This window comes from Seriola aureovittata, chromosome 1 (genome assembly GCF_021018895.1).
Source record: "Seriola aureovittata isolate HTS-2021-v1 ecotype China chromosome 1, ASM2101889v1, whole genome shotgun sequence".
NCBI lineage: Eukaryota > Metazoa > Chordata > Actinopteri > Carangiformes > Carangidae > Seriola > Seriola aureovittata.
The window spans coordinates 18,313,041-18,339,622 of NC_079364.1; the positions used below are offsets into that span (position 1 = coordinate 18,313,041).

Below are 26,582 nucleotides of genomic sequence, written 5' to 3' on the forward strand. Positions count from 1 at the left end.
ATTTGGTTTACAGCATTTATCAATGGTATTACACTGAGGTCAGCCCAGAACATTTATTCCAATTGAGGCATTTCGGTTAATCCGATTCTCTCCATCCCCCCAAATCTTCTTGGGAGCCCATCTCATCTCTGCGATGGGCTTGATGGCTAGCTGTTCATGCCGTGCTCAAGCTTATGCAGGCCAGAATGAGGTGGGAGTAAGGGTTTTAAAGGCTCTATTATTCATCCCTGTCATTAGCTATGTGACATAAGGAGGTCTGCTCTGTCTTTGCTGCTGTCTGGCTATTAGATCAACCCTCATCTACTGTGTCTCTACAGCAAAATCCACACTACGTCATATGCTACATTTTTTTTACAAGTCCTCCTTCAGTTCATATGCACAAACAAGTGAGTATTTCTGTGAGTAGTATGGTGATGTAGACACACCATGTTGAGCTCATGCATGTCAATCACTTTTTTCAGAGTCTCGGGTCGGCCGGAAGGTCAGAATTAGAGCAGAGCAGTTGACATGGGTTGCCTCACTGTAATCCTTTCACCTTTGGCCCCACTCCCACTACCCCAACCATGTCTGGCTTGAGGTCAGTGGTAATCATGATACCCCACTAGACACAGACACACATAGTAGCAGAGTGTGTTTGTGTGTGTGGGGGCATGTGTGTGAAATACAGAGAAGGGAAAAATAATGTATGTGTGTGTTTCAAAGTGGGAGGAGCTAGTTGTTTCATAAGTGTTTGTTTTGGGGGGTTTTTTTTCCCCCATGATGTGTTATTGTCTCAAGTTCCAGTTTGGCATGGCGGATTTAATACCCATGAGCCTCCCATTAAGCCAGTCAAAGGTGACAAGCAAGAGCATTCAGAGCACTTTGTTGTTGCAGTTGGGAACAAAACACAGTACAATAGTTGCTGAATAATTCAAAATTGAACCAAATCCGAAAGTGAATTAATTCAAGCTGTAAAATTTATTACCAGCTCTCTGAAGTTATTTCATAGGAAAAGCAGACAATTTCTAGCACTGATGTTTATCTTTAGTACTGATGATTCAAGCAAGAGTTTCATGTCAATTCAAGCTGCAGCAGTGCCACAGAGTCACAAAACACTGTATGTGGAGGAAAAAAAAAGAAACGAATGAGACTTCCAAAACCAGAGAAACAGTTCCTCCCACTTTGCAAATTTAATATGCAACGTGAAGTGAATCTAATTTAGCTTTATGACAAGAATATATGTTACATACTTCTCACATTTCAGCTTGTCAGAGTTACATTCTTTGACAAGTTGAGTCAAGATAAAATTTTTACTAGCAAGCCTGGTGGGTAACTTAGTTTGGTTTAATTTGATGACTGTTTGCTTGAACTATTTAGTTGCAATAATTTTTGACTCGCCCCTGAGACTGTATTTTAATACATATTGGTAACCCTTAAACTAAATCTTAAACCAAATAGGCAGAGGGTCCTGACTTTTGCTGTCATCATCAGACTGGCCACCTTTGTACCTATTGTCTGTCTCACAGGTTGTTTTTCTCCCCAGTGTTCTTCCTTTGTGTTTACTCTGTCCCGGGGCCCAAAGTGTATCTGCTTCAGTGGTCCACAGACGTATGCAGCACACACACGAGCTAGCCAGTGATGACACTAATGGAGTGTTTAGTCAGGAAGACATGGACTTATTAACCAGTTGAGAGAATGGGCTAGATGGTAATCAAATAAAGCAGAGATAAGTTAATAAGGTGTATGTGCAATGGAGTAAGCTATGCAGGATTTATCCCGACTGACACAGCATTTGTATGCTCCTACTCATTGAGACGCACAAGCATGGTACTTTAAGCACGGTACTTTCAACATGGTTAAGTAGAGTGTAAGATCATTTCTATCAACTATGTAGATTCTCTATTTATCACATTGTTCATAGAAATATAAAGATATATATGTAGGGGAGACCGGGGATGGTTGTAACAAAGGGATAGTTGTAACAGCATCACTTTCACCAATAAGGGATAACATAAGAGTCATGTGATCAATTTCATGTATATCCACTTCCTCCCTGATCTTGCATGTGAATTTGGATGGCTGTGAGAGGAAGTGTGCAGATTTTACAGTCAAAACATCAATTTTCAGGTAAGAAAGTAATTTTTGGGACCAAGTCTATATTTTGATTAGTACTGATGCTGTTGAAGTTTGAATTAGGTAACTTGTATCGGGTAAGAGAGTAGGTTCTTACGTAAAATGTGAGTCATTTCATCCATGCTAATTTCAAACCACCATGCTGATACAGCTAGGTAAACATTGGCTGACAGGGGTGGGGATAGTTGTAACACCATATAAGAAAATGTTACAACCATCCCCATAATCACAATTCACATATTTTCTCTATCCTACTCCTTTTTTTCAGTATGCCAAGACAGTGGGTGAGGAAAACAAATAGGGGTGTGCCTGCACATGTACTTAAAGTTGCATCAGATGAAGTGAGGCAGGGAAAAGCAGTGAGGTCAGTCACCAAAGACTACTCCATCTGCCATGTGAACAAGGTTCAAGAAAGCTGCCCAGTGTGGGCTATCACAGCAGTCAAAAAGTCTTCAATGCACAGTAGTCCCTCTACTGTAAGACCATTTCCCAAAGCAGGGCCAAGAAAGACCACTGGTACGACAAGGATAAAGTCAGACATCTACACAGATACAAGCAGGCCTTCGAGGAAGAAGAAAAGAAGAGTAGTAAGAAGAATGTGAAAATGGCCATATTTGGAAAGAGGAAACGCAAACAAAATAATGCAGAGAGAAAGACAGCCAAAAAGAGATCCAAGAAGAACAAGGATAAGGGTGAGGACACCCCAGATGAAGATGATTTTTGAATTGTGTGCATGGAGCCCTTTGGAAATTCCAAACCCAAAGAAAAGTGGATCAGATGTGTAAATTGCAAGTTCTGGGCCCACGAAAACTGCACCCCTGGAAAACCCACATACATCTGTCACCACTGTGACTCTGATCACTCTGATTAGATGGATAACACACACAGATACACACACTCAAGTTCATGTTTTATCATTTAAGACAGACACAGTATGCATGTTTGTTGTTTTACTAATTGTCAAACGTCTTCCTGTAATTTTACATGGATTATGAGCTACTTCTGACCTCCTGCTGAAGGTTTCCATTTGTATGTGTAACATTCATAGCTATTATCAGGATATGTTCTTTTAAAAAGCTCTTTTAATGTTAACACTGACACTGTTCTTCATTTAGCCATCAGTGATGAGTTATTTTTGTTCTTAGTGAAGCACAGGAAGATGCTTTAGTGTTGGCACATGCACAATAAACTTATATAGATGCATATTTTGTGGTGTAGTCTCAGTTTTTAGTTCTTCAATCTTGCTGTTACAATTTACCCCAGGTTGTGTTACAACATACCCTGGTAGTGGGGTAGGTTGTAACAATGGCACTCCTTGCATTTGACATCAAATAATGAATTCTGTGATATAGTTGGAGAAGTTAAAAACATTGCTATTTGTAGTAGACAAATGAGGGTACTTTGTATCAAAATCTGAGTACCCTACCGCAAACATTCTGCAAGTTATAGGAGCTGAGTCTAAAAGTGTTACAACCATCCCCGGTCTCCCCTATATCTCGAAAGTGATGCTACAAAAGGCTGTCTTTCTTTTCTCTTCCCTGCTCCTTCCCTCCTCTTGTTAATGTATCAGGCATGGATAAAGCACCTCAATGGCCCATTATCACTCAAACCCTTCTTTACTTAATCCAGAGACAAGATTTTTGAGCTGCTTTATCCTGCAACTACACTGACCACAGAACTTTTTTGAACGAGATTATGTCTATAACTTTGTTGAACCAGATTATATCTATCCAGAACAAGAGGAAAATCGAAGGAGGATGGGAAGAATGAAGGTAGAAAAAGGCAGGACTGTGGTATTAGAGGGGAGACATGGTTAAAAAAAAAAAAAAAAAAAGGGAGGAACCTTGTATCTAAGAAAGAGGTAGGCAAATGGAGGAAGGCACAAGAAGAGAAGGAGGAAGGCTGATTAAATGGGGCCAATACGAGGGAGGTAGAGGAGAGAAAGGCAGCGGACGGGGCCCAACAGGGGGTAAATCTGAATCGGTAGAGCTCTATATCCTTCATATCCCTGCCCCCTCCTCTCTCCCACATATCCATCATGTTAATATACCTACAGCGTGGCCCTCTGGGTAATATATCTTTGACCTGTGATTACGCTAACAGCTTATTGTTTGCACACTGAACAATCCCATTATGTCGACGATCTGTTTACATACAGCCTTGCTGTTTAGATTAGCATGGTGTGTGTATATATATATATGTGTGTGTGTGTGTGAGAGAGAGCAAGCAGGGATGTGCCTCTATGCGTCTGTGTTAACTTTCACACATTTTGTATATGAACATGTACATCTGTGTATGTTTACGTACATGTCCTAGTCCTGGTCAGGGTCACTGCCAGATAAAAGCACACTCACCGTACTACTTGCATTCAGGAGCATATGAAAAAACAGCCTGCCACAGATTGCCTGCAGCTGCGCAGAAGTGGGGCTTTGTTTCACTTCTAAGAAAGTGGAAAGCCTTGAGGCTCAGAGAAGATCAACACTTGCTCGATGTCTTGTTTCTTACCACATGCAGCATCTCATGTTTGAGTGACATCTTCATCCTTCCTGTATTTTAAATCTTCTTTAACTAATCACCTGTAAGTCATAAGTCTTAATTTCAAGTTTGTTTACATGTTGACTGTAAATACACTCATGTGGTTCAGTGTGCTTTGACAGTATTTGATTTAAGACAGTTTGTTAATATGAATGCACAAGCGGGCAACAGAATAGGTAACCACTTGTATTCTGGTAAAATGACAGATTTCCTTGGTAAATAGTGTGCGCTGATTAGATTTCAATGCAACTTTAATTATATTAAGTTAAAAAGGAAACATCCTTGTTATACAGAGTGTGAAGTTGAAATTCCATCTGTGAACATAATTTATCACTTGTTGTTAGTGTAGCTGTGTGCAGAAGGAGTACAGCTGTAGTGGGCAGGCGCTAAAGAATCACTGCGCTAACAGGTATTTAACCACAGGGCTGAACATCTGGTTGAGCTGAGGGCCATGCTCATTAACTCAAAGTTAACCTCAGACAGGACGTGAGGTCATGGCAGCCCAGAGAGCTGCATGATGGTTTAACAGTTTGAGGTCAAGGGGTCATTGAACTCTCCAAGAGAAGAATATTCTATATGAGGACAGACCAGGGGATTACCTGAACATAAGCTCGGTACCTTAACTTTTGGGTGAAAATCTGCTCTCTTTGTCTCCGATCCCTTCTCCTGAGCCTTTTTCTGCTCTCCTCTGCTCTGCTCTCGGACTTCTCTGGCAGTGCGTAGACTCATTGAGATGTGAAAATCCCTTTGACATAGGATGAATAGACAGTTGCTGGCAGGATGCCACATGCCACTTTGTCCGCTGCCACTTAATTGGAGCGCCCCAGTTTGCCTTCCATCTTCTCTTCTCCTACCCGCTCTCACTGTGGCCAGGTTCTGTCTGACATCAAACGTGAGGTTATGTGTCCCTTCAAAGAGTTTAAAACCCCATCAGCAATGCTGTTTGGCTGGCGAGGACCTTTCACAAGAGGATCGGGAGCGGTAAAACTATTTCAGCCATGTTAGTGTACATTTTCTGAAAACAAAGTAGGGAGATGTAAAGTTGACAAAGAGCTTGCATTGGTTTAGAGAGTCAATCCACGGACTAGGCCTAACTGCACGATCTCTTCTATGAATAATGGTCACGTTCCATCTACAAGTCAACATGCAAAGTACAGCATCTGGGACTATACATAGTGGATACACTGTACATATATACAGCAACTTATTCGAGTGGCGCTGTGCATGATTGTGCATCTGCAGGCATGCGCTTGTATGAGTGAGTGTTTGAGTCAAAGTGAGCAAGTATTTGTTTTGTCTTCCCCATTGCCATGTGCGTCCACCGGTAGCATTCGACGCTAAGCGACACTCTCCTCTGTGTGACCCCTCTACTGTGCGGACAGTAGAGGGGTCACTGAAAAGTCATGGATTCCTCGATGCACAATACACACTGAGAGGTAGAGGATGCACAATGATAGAGATGAGGTGTTCAACAAACTAGTATTTTCCCTGTTGTCCATGCAATGGTTTTTTGTGTCTTCACCAGTGAGGGGTGGAGTGGTGGGACAGGGGGGTGGTGGTAACCTTTTGAGGTTGTCTGTTCATTGGCTTGGCATATTATCTGTCAGTCCATTTGGTTATCTTCATAGTCCACAGGAGACAGAGGTCAGAGTCCTCATGTCTACATTGCAATCAATGAGGTGTTCTTTTCCCCCCATGTGTAGGCTCAGGATCAGAGCACCATTCAAAACCATTCAAAGAAGAAAAAAAACTGACAGCTTCAGTAGTCCCAACCCAAACATGGAGAGGGGGAGGGAAATTATTGCAATGGAAAAGAATAAGGTAGACACTGGAAGAAATTAGTAAATAATGATAAAAAATTAATATTTTAAACATTTAAGATTTTTATAAGTGCCAAGGTGGACTCATGGCTTGGGTGAATTGCCTGCTTTTCCTCTTCAGCTTGACCATTTTGTTTCCAGATTGATGACACCAAAAGAATTGCTGCCTTATAATCCTTGCAAATAATAACGTTACTTATAGCTACTGCCTTTATGCATCTATTCAAATACATAGGAAAATGTCCAGATACCGCGGACTATGTCTTTAACTATCAGAAAACAAGTTCACGTGTTTTAAACTTTTACAAAGCTTGTCTGAAATATCCTCATACTGAGACCTGTGATCTACTAGGGGAGTGGTAAATATACACTATAGTCTTTTCCATGCTGTTGTCTTCATTCATCTCTATTTACATGTACTAGTGTGGATATTGGAGTGGAAGACTAGGCCATTTTGTAAAGAGAATAAGAAGAATAGGAAGTACAATTTTTACAGTCCAACTAACTCCAAAGAGGAGAGAAATGATATGGGAAATGATAATTACATGGTTTCTGAGGAGGTAAGAAGAATTCTGACTTCATATGGAAAATATTGAACCATGAGTACTCTATCCACAGTCATGAAGGTTTATGAAGTTGGTGAGAACGACTTGGTATGCTTCCTATATTAGGAATAAGAATAGGATTTTATTATGATCTATTTACAGAAGCATGCATCAGTGATCTTCCCACCAAAGAGAAAATAGTCCTTCCACTGTCTTGCGTTGTCAACCATCTCATGAGTATGAGTCTTTTTTTTTTCCTTTTTCTTTTTTTAAATTTTGTAGAAAAAAGCTGGAGGTAAAATATCAGGGAGGGAAACAGGAGTAGTAAGAGGCTTTCAAGAATTTCACTGTCGGGATTTTCAGGGATTTTAGCGGGTCTTGTCTTTTGTTCTTCAGTGAAGTCATTTTTGAATGTTGTGCTTTGTAGGTGCCTTCGTGCGATTGGTCAGCCGCTCTGATGTCATCACTGCTCAGCCGCTAGGTTATCTGTTGGTGGGGGTGGGGTAGACAAGAAGAGAGAAAAAGAAAAAAAGAAAGTCATTAAAGTTAGAGTCATATCACAATTCTCTCACACACTTTAGTGTCACGCATTCATGCATGCATACACACACATAACGTGCACTGTTAGACAGTGAGTGAAGTCCACATTGTGAGCTACACAGGGCCCTTGTCTCTGTACCCCTCCATCCAGGGTTTATGGTGACACACAGTGAGTCACAGTCACAGTATTTGGGGGGTGGGGGAGGTGGGGAGGACTCTGCTGTCACTGTTGCCAGTGTAAAAACAAAGGCAGAGTGACCACCCTGTGAGTGTACGTGGCAAGCCCACTTGGCTGAGATTCAGAGTGACAGTGGCGTCAGCGTGGGGGGTGACTCTTTAATCAGCTTCAATTAAGGCCAAGGAGAGACGAGCAAATTCACAAACAGTGTGGGTGAGTCTCCTCCCTGTCTGCATCTCTTTTACGTTAATCAATCTTTTCATGTTTTACTCCATCAAGGCACAAAAACACTGTTCTTTCTCCTGCTTTTTTGTCTTGAAACACACAAAGTTTGGTGAGGCGCCTTAGCAGCTTGTGCGCTGAGTAAGAATGAGTCATGTAGCCAGAAGGAGCACTTTGTCGACGGGACATTATACGCACAGTCTATAGTGGAAATCAGCTACTGTCTAATGGAGATCCAGTTGCATGACCCTACTGTAAAGGGGCCTTGCCTGCACCCATTATAACTCGCCATAAACAAAGCAAGTATTGACGTTGCATTGCATCTCGTTACAGCGCCACTCACACCTGTAAAATCTGAAATTATCATCTTAGTCTCACATAGATGTTTTATTCACGTATTTACTCACTACATTGGTTGCCAGCCCCATAACATAAGTTTAAATCTTCATCATCACCACCTGCTATGTTCGAAATGAATTGATTTCCCACGTCTTTAACACTATTAATTAGATGAAGCGGATATTGTTATAATCATAATTTATGGTTTTTTCATGTCAGCCAACTTATTTTGATCTCTCTACGTATCCCCTGCTGAGAATCACCGACAATTTTAGTATTGCAGAAGATGTGGATAGAGCTATGGGACAACATGTGCAGACTGATGATGTAATGCAGTCAACGCTATAATTACATTCCTACTGTTACAAAAGAATTATAAACAATTACTTGAAATATCACTGTTACTTGTGGTATCGTCACACGCGCGACCCATACGGTGTCAGCTGACCCTCTCCGTCTGTGTTTGCCCTCCGCTACTTACGGCACAAATCACTGCGAGCTATATGTCCCTGTTTTGTCCACCTTTTGTGCAGTGAGCCATGTTTCTATGAGCTAATATTCTTACAACTGAGATCACAGCCATTGCCCTGGGGCATGCTACATCCACTCTCAGAGAACAGCAACAGTCAAGACTCAAGCCCTTCAAGACTGAATGTGGTCCCAGGGTGTGTGATAACAGAGTATGTGATGGGAATGCAGGGCCATTTGGACCTCCAAAGCCAGGTGTTAGCACTTCAGATCACTGCCTCATCAATAATTGACAGAGGCAAACCAATCAGAACAATTTGCTCCCCACAGCGAAGTGCTAGAGCAGCCTAACACCAGTGAATCATTAATGAGGCAATTAGATGAAATGGTTAGACGGTTAGCCCTCACTGACAGCGCTCCTGTGATGCTACTGCAACCGGGGCCTTATACCGGAGCTTCACATGATGGAGTGATGTACAGGCCAACACAAGCTGAGGGGGGGAGAGAGAGAGAGAGAGTGGAATCGCACCGCAGCACCTGGAGGCAGGGCTGAGCCTCCTTAAGGTTGGAGTGTAACTTGTGTCAGTGATGCCAGCTCTCCATCTGTTGACCACAGCTCAGAGGACCAATAACGGGAACAAACCCAATTGGCCATTACCACGGGAGATTGACCTTTATTGGTTGTTGTTACCATCGCACAGACCAACAGAAGCCATCTCCCGGGTGATTCAAGTGTGGGAGAGCCTTTATGGACACGGATAAAATCGACCTCGGTGACATCACTCAAACATGGGGGAAACAACAACAACAATAACAGCAAAGATGGAGTCTGCCTTTGAAGAGCGGAGATCCTGGATTGTTGTTTGAGAGGAAAATCAAAGCCCCGAGGGAGCTGCTCACAAAGCCTCATCGATTGGCCATATTGGAACCATTTCATAGTTTATCGATGCTCCTCTTCCTTCTCTCTCAGCCCTGGGTCCAGTGCAGGCTCAATTAAACCAGCAACCTTGATCTCAGGAACAAACCATGCAACACTACATACTGCATGGATTATTCCCAAACACACACACACATACACACACACACACTCCTTCACACTCTTATCTAAAGTAAATATTTTACACACTGTCCATTTTGTTTAGGCCAGATGAGATTAAAATTAGGTTGTTTACTGCTCCTCATTTACAGCTTTCCCCTGTGAAAAAAAAAAGAAAAAGAAAAAAGACACTATTTAATTTTTTAGCTTCCCAATCATCCTAATGCATTCTCAGTTTCAATATATCTTTGTGATGGAAGGATTTAGAATGAGAGTGAGAAAGCAAGAGCAAGAGAAAGGGAGGGGGCAGTACTGAACGAGAGGAGGGGGAGGAATTCATGCTGAACTCTTAGGGTTCATTGCTGTTGTATATCCGCGAGTGCAGAGAAGGTCCAAGAGTCTGCAGGTTTTCATTTTGAACAAAGACTAGAATTAGGTTTCAGTGCTGTATATTATGGTTTCACTGATAGTATACAAGAAATCAAAATACTGTGCTTTATACAAACTATGAATGAGAGATGTGCAGATAGTCCTTGAGTGCAGTGCAGGAATAGTACCGTACATTTCATTTTTAAAGTGTTTGCTTATTTGTTTTATTTTTATTTATTCCGAGCTGTTTCCCCTCTACCCACACAAAAACTGTGCAATTTTAGTGTGCGCACCAACTTTTTTAAGTGTTTTGTTGCTTTTGTGATGTGAACATACAGAATAACTAAATGCGTTTTGAATGGGTTTATATTGAAGTATGAGTACAGAGTCACTCGGTGATGATGGACAACTTCAACCAAAGAGAAGAAAATAACCAATCCAGTCACCTGCAGAATCTCAGGTGTCCCTGGCTTTGACGAGATCCCCAAGAACTCTTTTGGCTTTCTCTGGACATACCTATTCACACTTTAGTGGGGTCACCGTGGAACCACTGTTTACAGGTTACATGAAAAGACCCATGTGTGAAGAACAGAATATATTTCCGAAAAAAAACTTTTCCAGTTACCTTTTATAGTTAGTAACCAGATTCGATAGTAAGTGTATGATCCTTTATTAATACACTGGTGTCAAATTAGTTATGATGACATTTTCTAATGCCAACGGGAGATAAAGCAATCTGCAGAAAGAAGAAAATAGCTCCAGTGATGTGCTTCATTATTTACCCTCATTTTAACACTCTTGGGCTCCATTTCCTGCAAAGTCTGAAAAATTCCCTCTGGTGCATTGGTACGTTCCGCCTCACAAAGCAATCAGTTTGGCAAATAATTTCCTACGGTGATAGCAAGGAGTTCACAAGAGCTATTTGTAGATAGTGGTTATCTCAATTCACTGGCCAATCACAAATTTTGATATTTTTCTTCCCATAAAACAGTCTGTCAATTTAGAACCCAGGTGTTCACCTCAACCTCAGATTGGCCCTTATGAAAGGAGATCATAAGATATTCACATAACCTATTGATCCCAAACTTCTGGTGAAGCATTTAGGCTGAGACTGATTTATAAATCAGCAGAAAGTCTTAGGGTTCATCCAGCCACTGAAATATTTGGCATTAAATCAGCCAGAATTAATAAAAAGTTTTAAAACATCACCTTTTCCATTTATTTTTTTGATATGATAATTAAATGTTTTGTTAACGAGGACCAGGAATCATTTTTCAGTTGGCTAAATAGAGAAAAACTCTTGACCATCTGGGAAGTTACATAACCTTTCAAAAGATGAAAAATTGATTCAACATTGAGGACGGCTTTAAAAGACACAGCACTGATTTGTTGTGTCTGTGTGTCTTTTCACTCAACAATATTTTTCATAACTCTTTCCTTTTGTGTGTTTGTCTGGATAATTATAGTCTGTGGGGGACAAAAGTAATTGATTAGTAGCTGGGTCAACCTGTGTTGCTGATATTGACACTTGTGCAGATATTGTAGACAGCTAGTCTTTGCTTAATGATTGCTATTCACTTTTACAGCCCTCTCAGGATGCCATCCTCAATAAATATTTGCAAACAGGAAATTTGCAGTATGACTTGAGAGAGTCATAACCCTGGCACCTATGTGTTTTGAGATTAACATGTAATTAAAATAGTAAATCAATATTTATGAAGCAGTAGTACAAAACAAATGGGAAATGTATTCAGGTCATATAATGAGTCGCTGGACATTCTGAAATAAGATTTATACGTAAATATACAGGCAGTTTAAACATCTACAAAATTACTTTGATAAAAATCAATTAGACAAACAGTGAGTTACATATACACACACACGCACACACACACAGACACACACGCATGCACTGCACAAGTAAGCACAAACACAAACGCAGGTACAGAAACCTCACCTCACCCAAAGACCCCCTTCCTTTCCAAACCACACTGTTTAAATGTGGAGTCTACATATTTTCATTTACTCACCACATCTATCCCACAGTTATCATCTTAAGACTTTCATGCTTTGCAGAATTGTAGTGAGAAGCAACCCGAAACCCCCCCCCCCCCCCCCCCCAACCTCTCACCCTACTGAGTACAAAGCACATAGAGAGAGAAACAGGTGCCGCTGCCCATACTACTGGCGTATGAGAAAGAGAAGATGTTAAAAGCTTAATGGACTGCTCCTCTTATTGTTTAAAAATTGCTTGACATATAACTGGCTGAAGGAAACATTGGTTGGCCTCAATTATGCATTGAAAATAAAGTTATGAGCTAGTGGCTGAATTATTGATGCTGGCACTGGGAACAAGAGCATGTTGGCAATGTGTCATAGCTTTTTTTTGCTGATGCTTCATCTTGTATTGATAATTTTTCATCTAAAAAGCCCATGAAGTCTTGATCTGTGAAAGATGGAAAAACACACCATGAATATTGGAAATCTAATGCAATGTTACTGGAAGAGGAAAACAGATAACATCAAGTAACATCATGGAAAAAAATAAAAAGAAGTGTGTTGCATTGAGACAGGACTTAAATTGAGCCTGTTTGAGCAACGTAAGCTCGCTGAAATGTTATATATTTTCTTAGTTTACAGAACCGAGACGATACATTTTCTAACCACCCCATTCCATGCCTCGCACAGGTGTTTCATTAATGCGGGTATATCACAACAGCATGTCCGTAATACTGCACGTGTATATATATATAAGATAGGGCATAAAAGCACAAAGGCTCTCAGCCATGGGACTGTCCCGTATGTTCTGACACACTTGAGATGCAAATGCTTGTGGTTCATCTGCCAATAGCCTCTCTCTACTCTATTTGTCTCACTGACTCTGTCTCAGTTAGCTATGCACATGCACACACACACACACACACACACACACACACACACACACATTCACACACACATACACACACACACACACAGACTACATGCATGCACACAAGCTTCAGCATATGCAGAGCAAGAGAAAAAAAATGTTAAAAAAAAAAATGAGCACATGAATTTTTTTTTTACATTTTTGCATACAGAAACTACTGCTGTTATTTCCATTTATTTTTCTCCAGGCTGAACAAAACGCTGGTTATTTAAGCAGATGATTTGATGTGTGGAAAATTCCAGAAGCCCTTCCTCTGATCTTTTTACTGAATGAGAGACTCTCTCTAAATCACCTCCATCACTGTAGTTCAGAGCTCACACAGACATAGACACATAAATGCACATTGTGTATGTTGTGCCGTTAATGTCCCCAGTTACTGAGAGAGGTGAAAAGTGTCTGTATGGTTGTGTCACACAGCACAGTTTTGTAGTCCATGAGGTCAAATCGAGCATGGCCCACGCTGCAGGGAGCAGTGCGCTGTAGTTTGCCTGACTGACTCTCTGTTAGTCATCATCCTTTTAGGTCACTATGCTTCTTTTCACCTCAAACTGAAGCACATGACCCAAAAATTTAACTGATTGATTGAGATATTAGTTATCATGATGGACTTTAGAGGTCCACCTTTACAACTGTTGTGGAAATTCCCCATTAATATTAGTAGTGAGTCAAGGAGTACTCAGCTCTTATCTCTTTTACAAGTTTTTCTGGAGAACTCTCTCCAGTTCATCAGGGTAAATTTACTGTTTAAGAGGAACATAGTAGAGACACAGATTACTCAATCAGATCCTATGTTTATAGACGAAGCCACAATGAGAGCGGCACTGCGCTCATTTAGTGTTTCACAATCTGCTGCCGTTTAGCAACGTCTGCACAGCCGAATACATTTTGTCCTTTTTGTGGTTGTGCTTTAATGTTTCTTTTTTTATATATATATATATTTCAGCACAAACTGAGCTGCAGTTCCCCTATTTTCATTTTATTCTGCACAGTTTTTGTATGTCATGACATAAAAGCAATGTTTAATTAATTTTCACAAATACTTTTTCAAGTTATGATAAAACGCAGTATGTAAGAAAAACTGCTTTTATTACATTTCTTTCCTTCCTTTCAGTTCAGTTAAAAAAAAATATATTCGGCATGATTATGGAAATGAATCTACTGTTAAAAAAAAGTTGTCTGAGAGAGACATGAGATTCTATTTCTTTCCAAATTAGAGAACATTTACATTTTCCTTTGTTTTATTGTACAGTGCATTCAGAAAGTTTTTAAGACCCCTCCATTCATTTCACATTTTGTTATGTTGCAGCCTTATGATATAATTGTTTAAATTAAATTTTCCATATCAGTCTACACTCAATACCCCACACTGACAAAGACAAAACTGAATTTTAGAAATGTCTGTGAATGTATTAAAAAGGAAAAACTGAAATATCACATTTCAGACCCTTTGCTATGACACTTGAAATTTAGCTCAGTCACCTCTCATTTCTCTTAATCATCTTTGAGATGTTTACATGTGGTAAATTCAACATTGTACATGACTTAATTCTTCCCTCTTTAAGTGGTATCATCTATTAGAAACATATTTTTCATTAAAATTGAAATAGTTTTTCTTTGTTTCATTAAATAATGATGGAAACGATAAATGTAAATGTCTTTTCTGCAGTTCATTATATTAATATATAAATATGATCATATGATCTTAAATTTAAAAAGTAAACAGGTTTGCTATGTAAAAGACAAGAAGCAGGTACAACCAAGGCAGCTGACATTTTCAGTAGGCATCAAAAAAATCTCAATGAATCACCTGTCACCGTTTAAACACAGAAAGGTTGAGGGAGGCTGACAAAGAGGCGGAGATCAAAAGAGAAACACAGAAGTGAGACTGAGCTGTAAGGCAAGTGCCTGTGGTATTTCTCACGATACATTATGACTGGCCTCAGTCGGCGGCCGAGTTTGGCCCAGTCACAATCAAACATTGAGAATATCTCCTTGCATGATTCACTGAGCACTCATGGCTGATGTGGTGTGCTACAAGGAATAGGGTGTTGTAGTGGATGTCTGAGTCAAACAACCACAGGTCACATCTACATGTTAGTTGTACCTGCCCATACCTCTCCAGCCCACTCATGTGTGACTCTGGATGTGCAGCACAGCTTTAAAAAACCAGCATGTGGATATATTTTTTGCTCTGTGTCAGTTTCATGCCGCCATGACTCAACGTCTTTCATGCTTCAGGTCTTTCATCTACGCAACGGTGACTGCTGAGATACTCTTTACTTTTATTTCCGATAAATGACTGAATTTATGTTTAACTGGCAGTCGGAGGCCACTGTTAACCTTTCCACACCTCCGCAACAGAGTGTTTTTTCACCTCATTTGTGAGGTGTGAGATGTTTGCTGGTGGAGAGCCGCCCACTCTCTTCCCTTCCAGGATCCCATAATGGTACCTTGTGGAGGAGCCGCTGAGGAGATCAATACCCATCAGAATGGTAAAATAAATACATTTATCACCCCCTGATACTTGCTACACCGTGCTGCTACAGCATGTTACACCTGATTTGGAGGCAGAGATAGAAGCTACCGTCAAACTCTCCTCTACTGTCACTTAACACATGGATTGTCATCTTCTATGGTTCTGAACAAGAAGATGACAGGCTTATTTCTCTCTTCGACTAAAAAAAGAACAATACTTTTGACTGTGTGCTTCATCTTTTGCTGTGGGTTGAGCAAGCTCTCTGGGTTTTAAAATCTCATCTGAAGAAAATGTTCCTTCTGTCCTCCCTCTGCTGCAGATAAAGAACAGGCGTTTGAGTAATTATGGTGCATTATCGCCAAGGAACGTTTCATTGCTACATTTTAAGCTGTGTAGTGAGCGGTGACAAACGAACGACCATTTTAATTTCTATCAGGAGGAAAAACACATGGCTGGAGCCAATGAAGTCAGCTCTCTCATTCTGCCACTGACTGAGACCATCTGGACCAAATAAAGTTTTTCCCTTTGAATCAACAGCTGTTGGAAATTACACAGGAACACTCCTTCTCAATATATCAGTCTTTTTTTTCTTTCTCTGCACTCCTTTGAAAACCAACCATGTATATTTTATGGTTTTAGTTTAGTGCCAGATTTGATCAGTGCTTACAGAAAAAAAACCAAAAAAACAAAATAAAACATGATTTTGTAAATGCACCTGTTTCCCCTCATTCTTTCTCTCTCTCCCTCGCTCTCTCTTTTCTCTCTCTCCATCCATGCATGTCTTTCGTTCTGTATCTTTCTCCCTCTTACCCTGCCCTCTCTGCGGCGGTGATCGAAGGGCTGACCATGTCAGTCAATCTGTCAGTGGCTGACAGTTTTACAACACATGCACTACATTGATGGGTACCATCACTCACGTAACGATTGCCCTCCACAGTGAAACCCAAAGACGAGAGAGCGAGAGGGTTGGAGAGGATTGCAGAGACGGAAGTAAAGGCAGTTGAGTAAAAATAATAGTTGTTGCGTGTAAGAGAGACATACAGTGACAGCAAAAAGAGTCACGTTTTTCTCAGTTTCGGCTTTGAAACTGTATAGTCGGTTTTGGGTTTTTTTTTTTTCAAGATTTTCATAAGGTTTTGAACTCAGAGGTAGATTTTCCCCTCTGGAATCAACGTAGTTTCTCTTTCCACTGGCCTGAGAAGAATTTGTTCCAGTCTGCTGGCAGATATTATTTTTAACACTTCATTTCATCCTCAATTATCATAATAAAGACAAGTCATTAAAATATTTTTGTCAATATTATTGAGACCCTAAAACATCTAACATGTGTTTAAATCAATATTATCTATATCAAAAATCAAAACAAATGAACAGATTTTCTATTATTGAATCCCTGTTTCATTGTGTAAAAATTAACAGAAATGTCATGGACAACAAAAGCCCAAACCTGAACGCAGAAGCTCCACACTGTTGTTACATACAGCTTTTTCCTTTATACTGTTGTGTGTGCCACTAATATGGCACATACGATCATTCTGTCCACATATACACATTTCAATAGTTAATTGTAATGGCATTTCTTTCCACCTGCCGGTTGACAGCAGGCAGTGACGGGAAAAGGTCCCTGGTCAAACTTGACGGCACATGTTCTAGACGGCTGGGTCAGCAGGAAGCCACAAGTATTCACATTTGAGCCTGGAGTTTTACTTACATTTTAGCAAGTTTGAGGATATAAATGACCTGATGGTTTTCGGTAAATGTAATCAGAATGGCCAAAACCTGAACACGATTTTTTATTTTTTTTATTACAGTGGAAAGAAAAATGAAGCCTTTGGGATTATCAGCATTTGTGTATAAAGTCCTCTTAAAAATATGTTTAGATCTTGTTTTACTAAAAACACAAATCATTGTACTTTTCTTGTCCATATTGAAAACATCTTTCAAACATTCACAATGTAGCTTGGAAAAAGTGTGTGAACCCATTTGCTAATGACATTAACAAGTGGAGTCAGGAGTTATTAAACCTGGAATCCAATCAATGAAACAAGATTGGAGATACTGGCTAAAGTTACTTTGACTGATCAAAAAAAAAAAATATATATATTTTGTGTTCACAAGAGACCTCTGCTGATGTGAACCATGCCTCGCAAAAAAGACCTCAGAAGACATACAGTCACCAATTGTTGTTTTGCACAACGTCATCTCAAACAGTTTAGATATTCATCATTCCTCAGTTAAACAAACTGTCTATAAGTGGAGATGATTTAGTTCTGTGGCTACACGCCCTTGAAGTGGACGTCCAGCTAAGATGACTCCGAAAGCACAACCCTGAATGCTCAGTGACGTAACAAAGAATCAAAGAGTAACAGCTAAATCATCTGAGCTGGTTCATGAGTCTACCATGCCGGGGAGCCCGGTGTCCTGCCGCGGACACCACAGAGGAAGCTGCTGCTTTCCAAAAAGACATCGCTGCGCCTGATGTTTGCCAAAGAGCGGCTTGACTCTCCACAACACTACTGGGAAAATGTTTTATGGACTGATGAAAATAAGGTTGAAGTTTGGGAAGAACATGCAGCACTCTATGGTGTAAAAACTGAACTGCATACTGACATCCCAAGATCATCCCAAAAATGAAGTACGGTGGAGGGAGCATCATGATTTGGCGCTTCGCTGCCTCTGGGCCTGGACAGCGCGACATCATCAAGGATGAATTCTCAAGTTCATCAGGGTATCTTCCGGGATAATATCAGCGTGGCTGTCCACCTTCTGAAACTTAGTAGAAGTTGGGTGGATGCGGACAATGCAGGACAATGACCCTAAACATCAAAGTAAATCTACTACAGAATGATTTCAGTCCACCTTTCGTTGCGAGTCGAGACCTTAGTCCAGTAGAGATGCTGTAAAATGACGAAACTTTCACACCAGGCATCATAAGAATATGACTGGGCTGAAGCAGTCCTGTAAGAAGACAGATTTATTGTGAAGGTCTCACCAGCAGCTACTAGAAGCTCTTGTTTGAAGTTATTGCTGCCAAAGGAAATTCGACCAGTTATTAAATCCAAGGGTTCACTTACTTTTTCCACCAGCGCGGTGAATGTTTAATGGGTGTGTTCAGCAAAGACACGAGAGATTAGAATTGTTTATCTTAAGCACATTGTGTTTTTCTAAACTTGTGACTTGATGAAGATCAGATCATAGTTTATGACCAGTTAATGCTTTTTGTCTTACATCATCATACAACTTGTTTCCTACTTTTTCATGTAGCAAAATTTCATTTATAACATGATTCATGAAATTTTGTTACACGACATTTAAGAAACTGTTTGATTTATACACAAACTGATTTGAAGTATTGCTTCATTGAGGAAAATGGGAGAAAGGAGAACAACTATTTGAGATGCAGCAAACATCTTTTTGACGAACATTTTTGAATTATTTCAAACATTTCAATCAGTCAAATTCTTAATTAAATCGGTTGAGTTTTGAATTAAAGCTACTTACAGAATAAGTGCTTGAGATCTTTGTTCAAAATGAGTTTGACATTTGACAGTGGTGTAGGCTAATTAAAAGAAGCCAAGCTAGAAATTGAAATACGACACAAGCAGGAGTCTCTCCAGAGAGCCTGGGGGGGGGGGGGGTCCTCAGCGTTCCCCAGAAAGCGGGAGACAAAAGCTGCCCAGAGGAGAGAGGCACACAAGCCAATCTGTTTGTCTGTTTACGGAGAACGGCAGCAGAAGCATCCTGCCACCCCGCACCGTCATATGGGAGCCAGGCTCCCACAAACACATGCCTAATGACTCGATTTATTCACCCCGTCACCATCTCTTCATCTTTGCCTCTCTGTTTTTCTCTAATGGTCTTGCCCATATGCACTTCCAGTTTTCTCTCCCCATTGGTATATTCAAGTTATGGGCATAGGGTTTAACGTGTTAACCTAGTTTCTGTTGGAGTGTGGAGGAACTCTGAATTTGACAAGTGCGCCCTGTCCCACCGCAAACTTAGGTCAGGGGTTTCTGGTGGTTCCCAGTGATGCAGTCACAAAGGGGTTGCGTTTTGAGCGGCCGTGTGATGTGCGTCAGTGACATCTGGGCCAACATTGCCAGGGCATCGATCAGACTGTAGCTCTGGAAGGTCTCTCAAAAGCTTTATTCTTAAATCTATGCTGACAGGCGATGACATGATGGAGACGGGCCTGCTGAATTGATTGTGTCCTCTCTCTCCTTTCGCTCTCCCGCTCACACTCCCGCTTCCCTCAGCCTCGCTCTTCTCCCTCGTCTCTTTGTCCCATCACTCTTTGCCTTCTATCTCTTCTTCTCCCCCCGCCTCCTTTTTTTTTCTTTTTTTTTTCCTCCCTCCTTCTCTCCTCATCGCTTGGATGTGTCGAGCACAAGATGTCAGATTATTTCCCAGCAGACACTGCGCTGTGTGACAGAGGACTGGAGCTGTATATCACTAGATGACACTTCCTCTGCCCCCCCTCCCCCTCTCTCCGCAGACAACATCAAATATCGCCAGGCCTTTTTGATCACTTAAAAGGCTTGTATTAGGAGAGGAGCCGGTGCTTAAACAAAAGCAAACAAAGTGTTTCATCTGTCATGTTTGTCAGTGGGCCATATGTGCAGCGTAACAGCTTTTCTATCAGAGAGGTGGTAAACCACACGATATCACACATTATGGGACTTCCAAAAAACAACTCAGCTCAGAAATTCTGAGATGTCAAAAGAGGCAACATAGCCATTCTTTGTCATATGTTATGTTGTTGTTAATTTCCATGTGATTTTTAAAAAATATATATTATATGAAGTTGACAATCTTTTGAAAAACTAAACTTAACTTGTAGTGATAAAACATATAAAAATCCCTTCAGCCTTCAGGTTTTTTATGGTCACTAAAACTGGGCTTCAGTCCATACCTTGTAATTCTAATTGAATGCACTGAGGGCTTTGGCACGGGTGGGGTCGGCCCAGTATCCAGGCCAACCGCTTAGCATATTGTTTCTATGGCACCTGTCCCCCCAGATTAATAACTCCAAGGTCTGCGCTGGCAAAGCATGCATGGATACCCGAAATTACAATACTAATTCAGCACTAGGGATTTATACACCAGCCTCTCCTAGGATTTATGACAAAGTGAGCAAGAGATCGGGGAGAGAGAGAGAGAGAGAGAAAGAGAGACTAATAATGCTAGCGAAAGTGATTAGCTCAATGGGAGAAATTGTGCGTTTGTAGTCCTGCGATTATTATTGTGTTTCTCATCACATAATGAGTTTGAACAATGCAGTTAATGGTATTATTGGCGGGCCACCAGAAACGGGGTGTATATAAGCTTGATAGCACTTTTTCATCAATAAATCACTCCAGTGCACATGGCAATATTTAAATCTATGTTATTAAAATTGTTGGAACAACACTATCAGATTTATGTTGTGTTATTTTATTATGGATTGATTATCATCATCACAGGCATATCTGATTTGCGTGGAGGCAGCTGGAGCGTGGTTGGTTTAATCCATTTTGATTGCTCTGCAGAGGAATGCCACTGCTCTGCTTGAATGGACAGTTACTTGCCGTGTGCCTCTGATGATTGGCTGAGAGAGAAATAGAATAAACCAAAGTGTTTTTCCTTCTTTCTTTTGTTCCCACACGTTTCTATTCTTTACTACCACAAACAGATGTGATGACGTTATATATAAATATTGAAATATGTCCTTAAATCCAAACTAAATTACAAATGAGAAAAACACAATACTGAAAACAATGCATTTGCTATTATTACTACCTCTTTCTCTATTCTGTAGGTCATTTATCTTGGTAAGGGTTGAGACATAGGGAGTCTTTGTAATCATTATTAGTTTGATGAAAGCATTATAAATCATTAAAAAAAAAATTCAAAAGCCAATTGTAATCAGCGGAAGAAGACAAATGAAAAATGCTTGCAAAAGGCACGCTGGATTGTCAAAGTAATTTCAGTTGCATGAAAATGGAAAAAAAAAAGAGTGAGAACAAAATGTGTTAAACCGGAGAAACACAACAACAAAATAGAAGGAGCATGAGTGTGATAACTATATAGACGCATGCTCCGCTCTCTGTTTACAAAGTAGTCTGATGTGAATCTATTTATAATCAGTTTGTTTATTCTGATTCGAGATGAATGTATAAAAGAAGGTAATCTGGACAACGAGAGAAGAGATCAGTCTCAGCACGGAGAGGCATTCGAGTGCGTCCGCTCACCGGCACGGCAGCAGAATTACCGGCTCTCAGAACTGTGACAGCCCTGAAATTACAATTGAGTTTCACTCTTTCCCGCTTTCACACCTTCCTCCTTCTCCCTTCCTTGTTCTCCCTCCCTCTCCAACGCTCTGTTTCTCATTCTTTCTTTCTCTCTCTTTCTCTCTCTCTCTCTCTCTCTCTCTCTCTCTCTCTGACGGCTCAATAACAGGTGCCATGCTAAGAGAGCTGTTACAGCCGTCCCTGAGTGGTTGTGTCAGCAGCAATGTTGGGGTTGAGCTTTCCAACCTGCTCACCATGCAGGAAAAAGGAAAGAGAGAAGGAGGAAAAAAACATCTCTCTGGTCCCCAAATGATGCCCGCTGGGAGCCATTGTGCGCTAAATTTCGCCGGGTGGTTCTCCCCTGTTTTCTGTCTTGTGGCCCCCGGACTCCGATTTACAGACGGAGCCATATTGAGCCTTTCTGCATGGTGGGGCCCAAGCAGCTGTGTTCAGCAGAAAAAAAATGACAACAACAAAATAAAGAAATAAATAAACAAATCAACAAACACATAAGAAAAGCTTATTTCTTTGCAAATGCTCGAATAAGGACTTTTTGTGTGCCATCTGCAGAAAATGAACCGTATAGAGTCGGACCTTGATTGCAGTTAGACAGGTTTGGCCTGACTATTCAAAAAAGCCCTAACAGTTGTGGAAAATCCACTAAAGTGCTGGAAATCCTCCCATCTGCATCAAAACAAATTCATAAAAGTTTTTGTGTGCCTTCTCTGACTTGAAGAGCCAATTTACTGCGTGCGACTCAGCTGATACTGATATTGCCTGCCTTTAACACAAACAAGGCGATCTGTCGTTATGATTGCTCATCTTTACCTCCTCTTTAAGCACACTCCTTAAGATTTGAGAGGTTCTTGGCAAAATCTATGCAAATGAAGCTGCTTTGTGAAAAGACGCATCACAGTGCATGAAGCCTGAAGCGGGCAATAATCACAGGCGGATCATGTGCAAACAAGAGATGCTAAGCACCTCAAACCTCTGCAAGCGACAGAAACACAGAGAGGGAAACACACCACTGGGTGAAAGAGATAAGTCAAATAGTTAGGTGATTGCTCTTTCTTTTTTTTTCTTTTTGCTGATGAGCAACAAAACACCATATTCACATTATGTTTACCTTTAAAACTTTCTGGGTCTGTGCATTGGTGCACTTTAAGAAATGTGCATCATTTTAAGTATACAATTTATATACAGCTACAAACACTGTGACAGTGAACAAAAGAAGAACAGTCAAATGTCAAAGAGCAGGCTTTTAATATTACCTGCCACAAGCACACTAACATATGGACTCAGCATAATTCATAAACCTTTTTTTTTTTTTTGAAGGGAGGAGGGGTAGAGATATGTTAGCATATAGGTACTCTAAATTTAGCTTCCATACCATCATGGGGCGTTTCATTTTACGCACACAAAAAAAAATGATAAATTTCAAAGGTGACCTGATGGGTTTCATTACAGCTGATTGATCGGCTTATGTGAGGGTGTCACGAAATGGACCGGGCAGACATAGTACACCTTCAGGATCCTACATAGGACATATAGGCCATCTAACCACGGCACCTATATAAGCCACAGTACATCTGAATGAGATGTTCGAACATACTTGATTGTTTTATTACCTGGAATTCTAACAACATGTAACTGTTATTAAAAGCAGTAACTAATTTAAAGCAGCCCAAGCTTCACAAGTAAAAACACACAGTACACACAGAAAAAACATTTAAACAAACCGTGATGTTTAATTTATTAATATTAAGTGTGTACATTTTAAAAAGAAAAAACTGACACATAAAAACTTTAAATAGTTTGAGAAAGATTTAAGATTTCTAACTAACTATCCCATATCGTCATAGAAAAACATTTCTGCTTTTACAATTAGGAAGGACGGTGAAAGTTCCAGAGTTATTTTTATAGATGTCTCTGCATTCTTTGTGAGTGTTTGGGAACAAAGCAGCGATCTGTGCATCTCTCCTATGAACTAGTGAATAACCCCCGCAATTCATCATAAAAACAAGAAGGAAATGTCAAGGGCACAGGAGTCCCTTTTTTTTGTCGAGGTCACACACAAAACATAAACATGCAAAAACATGCACACACATTAACACGCTGCACTGTGACCACGCTGCGCTACATACAAGTTGAGGCATTGACAAATCACTGAGACCTGAAAGTGGGGCCGAGGTGGGACTAATTGAAATGAACTTTAGAAAAGGGGGGACACCTAATTAAAGATGAACTTTCTATCCTGTGTTTGTGTTGACATCATGGGGCCTAAATTTAAGCTCATCTTTGTTTGGCCCAAACCTGGTGATGCAGGCAAAAGGGTACTATATATGAACACGGAGAAGGAATAAGGTCATTGCTTTTCCTCAGTGAAAACATATTTTTCCATGTCTCAAATCACTTGCGATACTTTTCTGGAGTGTGTGAGGGGCCCATTCATTATCTACCGCTATCTATCTTCCATCCAAGAGACCGTAGCACATATGGTACCTTGTGTTGTGTGTGTTTACGTGTTTATCTGTGCTGGTTTGAGAGTATCATCAGCGTTCCGCTTATTGGCATACATACAGCATGTCCTTATGCACCTGTGTGTGTGAGCGTGTGTATGTGAGACTGAATGAGTGTGTGTTGGGGATAGCTGCGTGTGTGAATGTGTGCATTTGTTTGTTGCTGTTTATTGCCCTGTTCTATTTTCTGTATTACTTAGTTGGGGACACAGCCCAGTGCAGGAGCTGTGAAGTTTCCCAGTTACAGGCTAATTCCTCAGTGGCTGTTTAGAGTGTCTCCAGCAGTGCTAAGTGTTCTCCTCTCTGTGCCTAATCAGAAAACAGGACCACTTTAGTCAGTTTGTTTAAGGTCCCCTGAGAAGGCTCTCATATCCTCCCTCTACTCACCCCTTCCTTTTCCCTGCTCAGTCTCTCTTGCGCTCACAAACACACTCGCAGTGCTACTTTCACACGCCCTGACTTACATTGCAAATTCAGCAGACAAAACTTAACGTGTGCAAATGACTCAGTTGATCAGGTGTGTTCATATTGTAGAATTGTCTACCCCCCACCTCCACCCCTTTTTTAAAGCTTTATTTAAAATAAATTAAAGGGAAGTGAGAACAATTACACCTTGATTTTCCTTGATTCATTGTACACTTACTAAAGCTTTATTCACGTCAATAGGACGCATAAATACAGATGGTGCTGCAACAACAGATAGATATTCAGATGTCTAATGTGCATTTTCAAAAAAGCAACAATTTAGGCGATACCGTTAATGTGGAGTTTGCATGAGTTTGTGTGTGTGTGTGTGTGACAATAAGAAATCTCAGTATGAGGTTTTGAACAGACTGCAGCTAAAATTTATGCTGAGGATAAATGTTTATGTGGTGTATATTAAACAATACAACAACACATAAAACAAAGCATAAACATTGTTTTACTCTGTAAATTATTCTCAACAGGTGTTTCTTTCTCATAAATTAAAAGTCAAAACTGGTAACTGTTGATGAAGTCTGTTTAATAGTTTGTCTCTGGTCCTGTTTTTACTACGAAATTGGAGCCCGACCGCTGCAAAACTTCATAAAGTAACAGTAACATTAAGCTAGAGAGCATCAGACGTATGCCGGCATGTAGGCCTGATTGAGTGGCCTCTCATCCCCACAGCCAGTGTGAGGACCTGACTCATAAGTGTATGAGGATTAGTAATGAAAAAGAGTTCACATCAGGACATAATGAATCCAATCAAGGTGGGAAAGGTGTAAAAAGTAGGTTTAATGAACTTCATGTTTATACTTCACTTCTCCACCTTATTTAATTAGATACTACCAGACTCACTGTGTCAGACGTGTGTGTGTGTGTGTGTGTGTGTTTGTGTGTGTGTGTGTGTGTGTGTGTTTGTGTGTGTGTGTGTGTGTGTGTGTGTGCGTGCAAATTATTAACTCATAAGATAATTGCAGGTGATTTACACACACCAATAATAATAGAATCATATTTTATTTAGACTCTTTATGATTTTTGTAATGCATACTGTATATTCAGTTTAAGGATTGGCAACTGCTGTTTTAAATGTTCAGTATTTGAGTGTAAATTCTGCTCACTTTTCGTACAACTGAGAATAGGATACATTTGCAAGGGAAATTCTTTGCATGGGGAATTTATCCCAGAACATGAAGACATATTCTCTCTGTTTTCTATGGCCTGGCCTGTTCTTCTCTCCTTGTGTAAAGGTGAAGTTTCCTCACAAGAGCTGACAAGTGTGAAATTACGATAGGAAGTGCTTCATACCCTGCCATTTACCTTCATTCATTACCAAGCTGTACACATACATACACACACACACGCGCGCGCGCACGCACACACCCATACCTACACACTCCCTACAGTCCACAGCTGACTGGCTGATATGGCAGTCATTTCTTTAACCAGGAGTCTAGGAAAATACCACGCACATTATGCAGGACAGATACCCTCAAACTTTGGTGGAGTTCTCAAAGGCATCCGCTTGCCTTTGGAGTGGTATTGAATATAGAGGTACAAAGGTATTGGAAAGGAGGTTGGAAGTAGAGATACACCTCCATGGATCATAGCTCATCTATACATCTATACCACTAGTCTCCAGCCTGGGAACTAGATCCATATGATGTTCAAAGGAGCACTGGACCACAGAGATTTTCTACCCAGAGGTGAGGCAGGTCACAGGGCATGACATTGTACTTCGAGGGAACGCTCTCTCTGGCTGT

At 40.6% G+C, this 26,582-nt stretch overlaps 1 protein-coding gene across 2 annotated transcripts in view; it reads right to left on the minus strand.

Moving 5' to 3' along the window:
- Positions 1–3,047: 3,047 nt before the first annotated feature.
- mafa (MAF bZIP transcription factor a) overlaps positions 3,048–26,582 on the minus strand; it is a 77,621-nt gene continuing 54,086 nt past the window's right edge. The window contains exons 3-4 of one of the 2 annotated variants that reach the window (XR_008827209.1): positions 9,886–9,954; positions 3,048–7,498 (exon numbers count right to left, since the gene is read on the minus strand). The gene's annotated coding sequence lies outside the window, so the exon portion shown is untranslated. The remainder of the gene's footprint in view (positions 7,499–9,885; positions 9,955–26,582) is intronic. The other variant, XM_056372699.1, reaches the window with a different exon arrangement.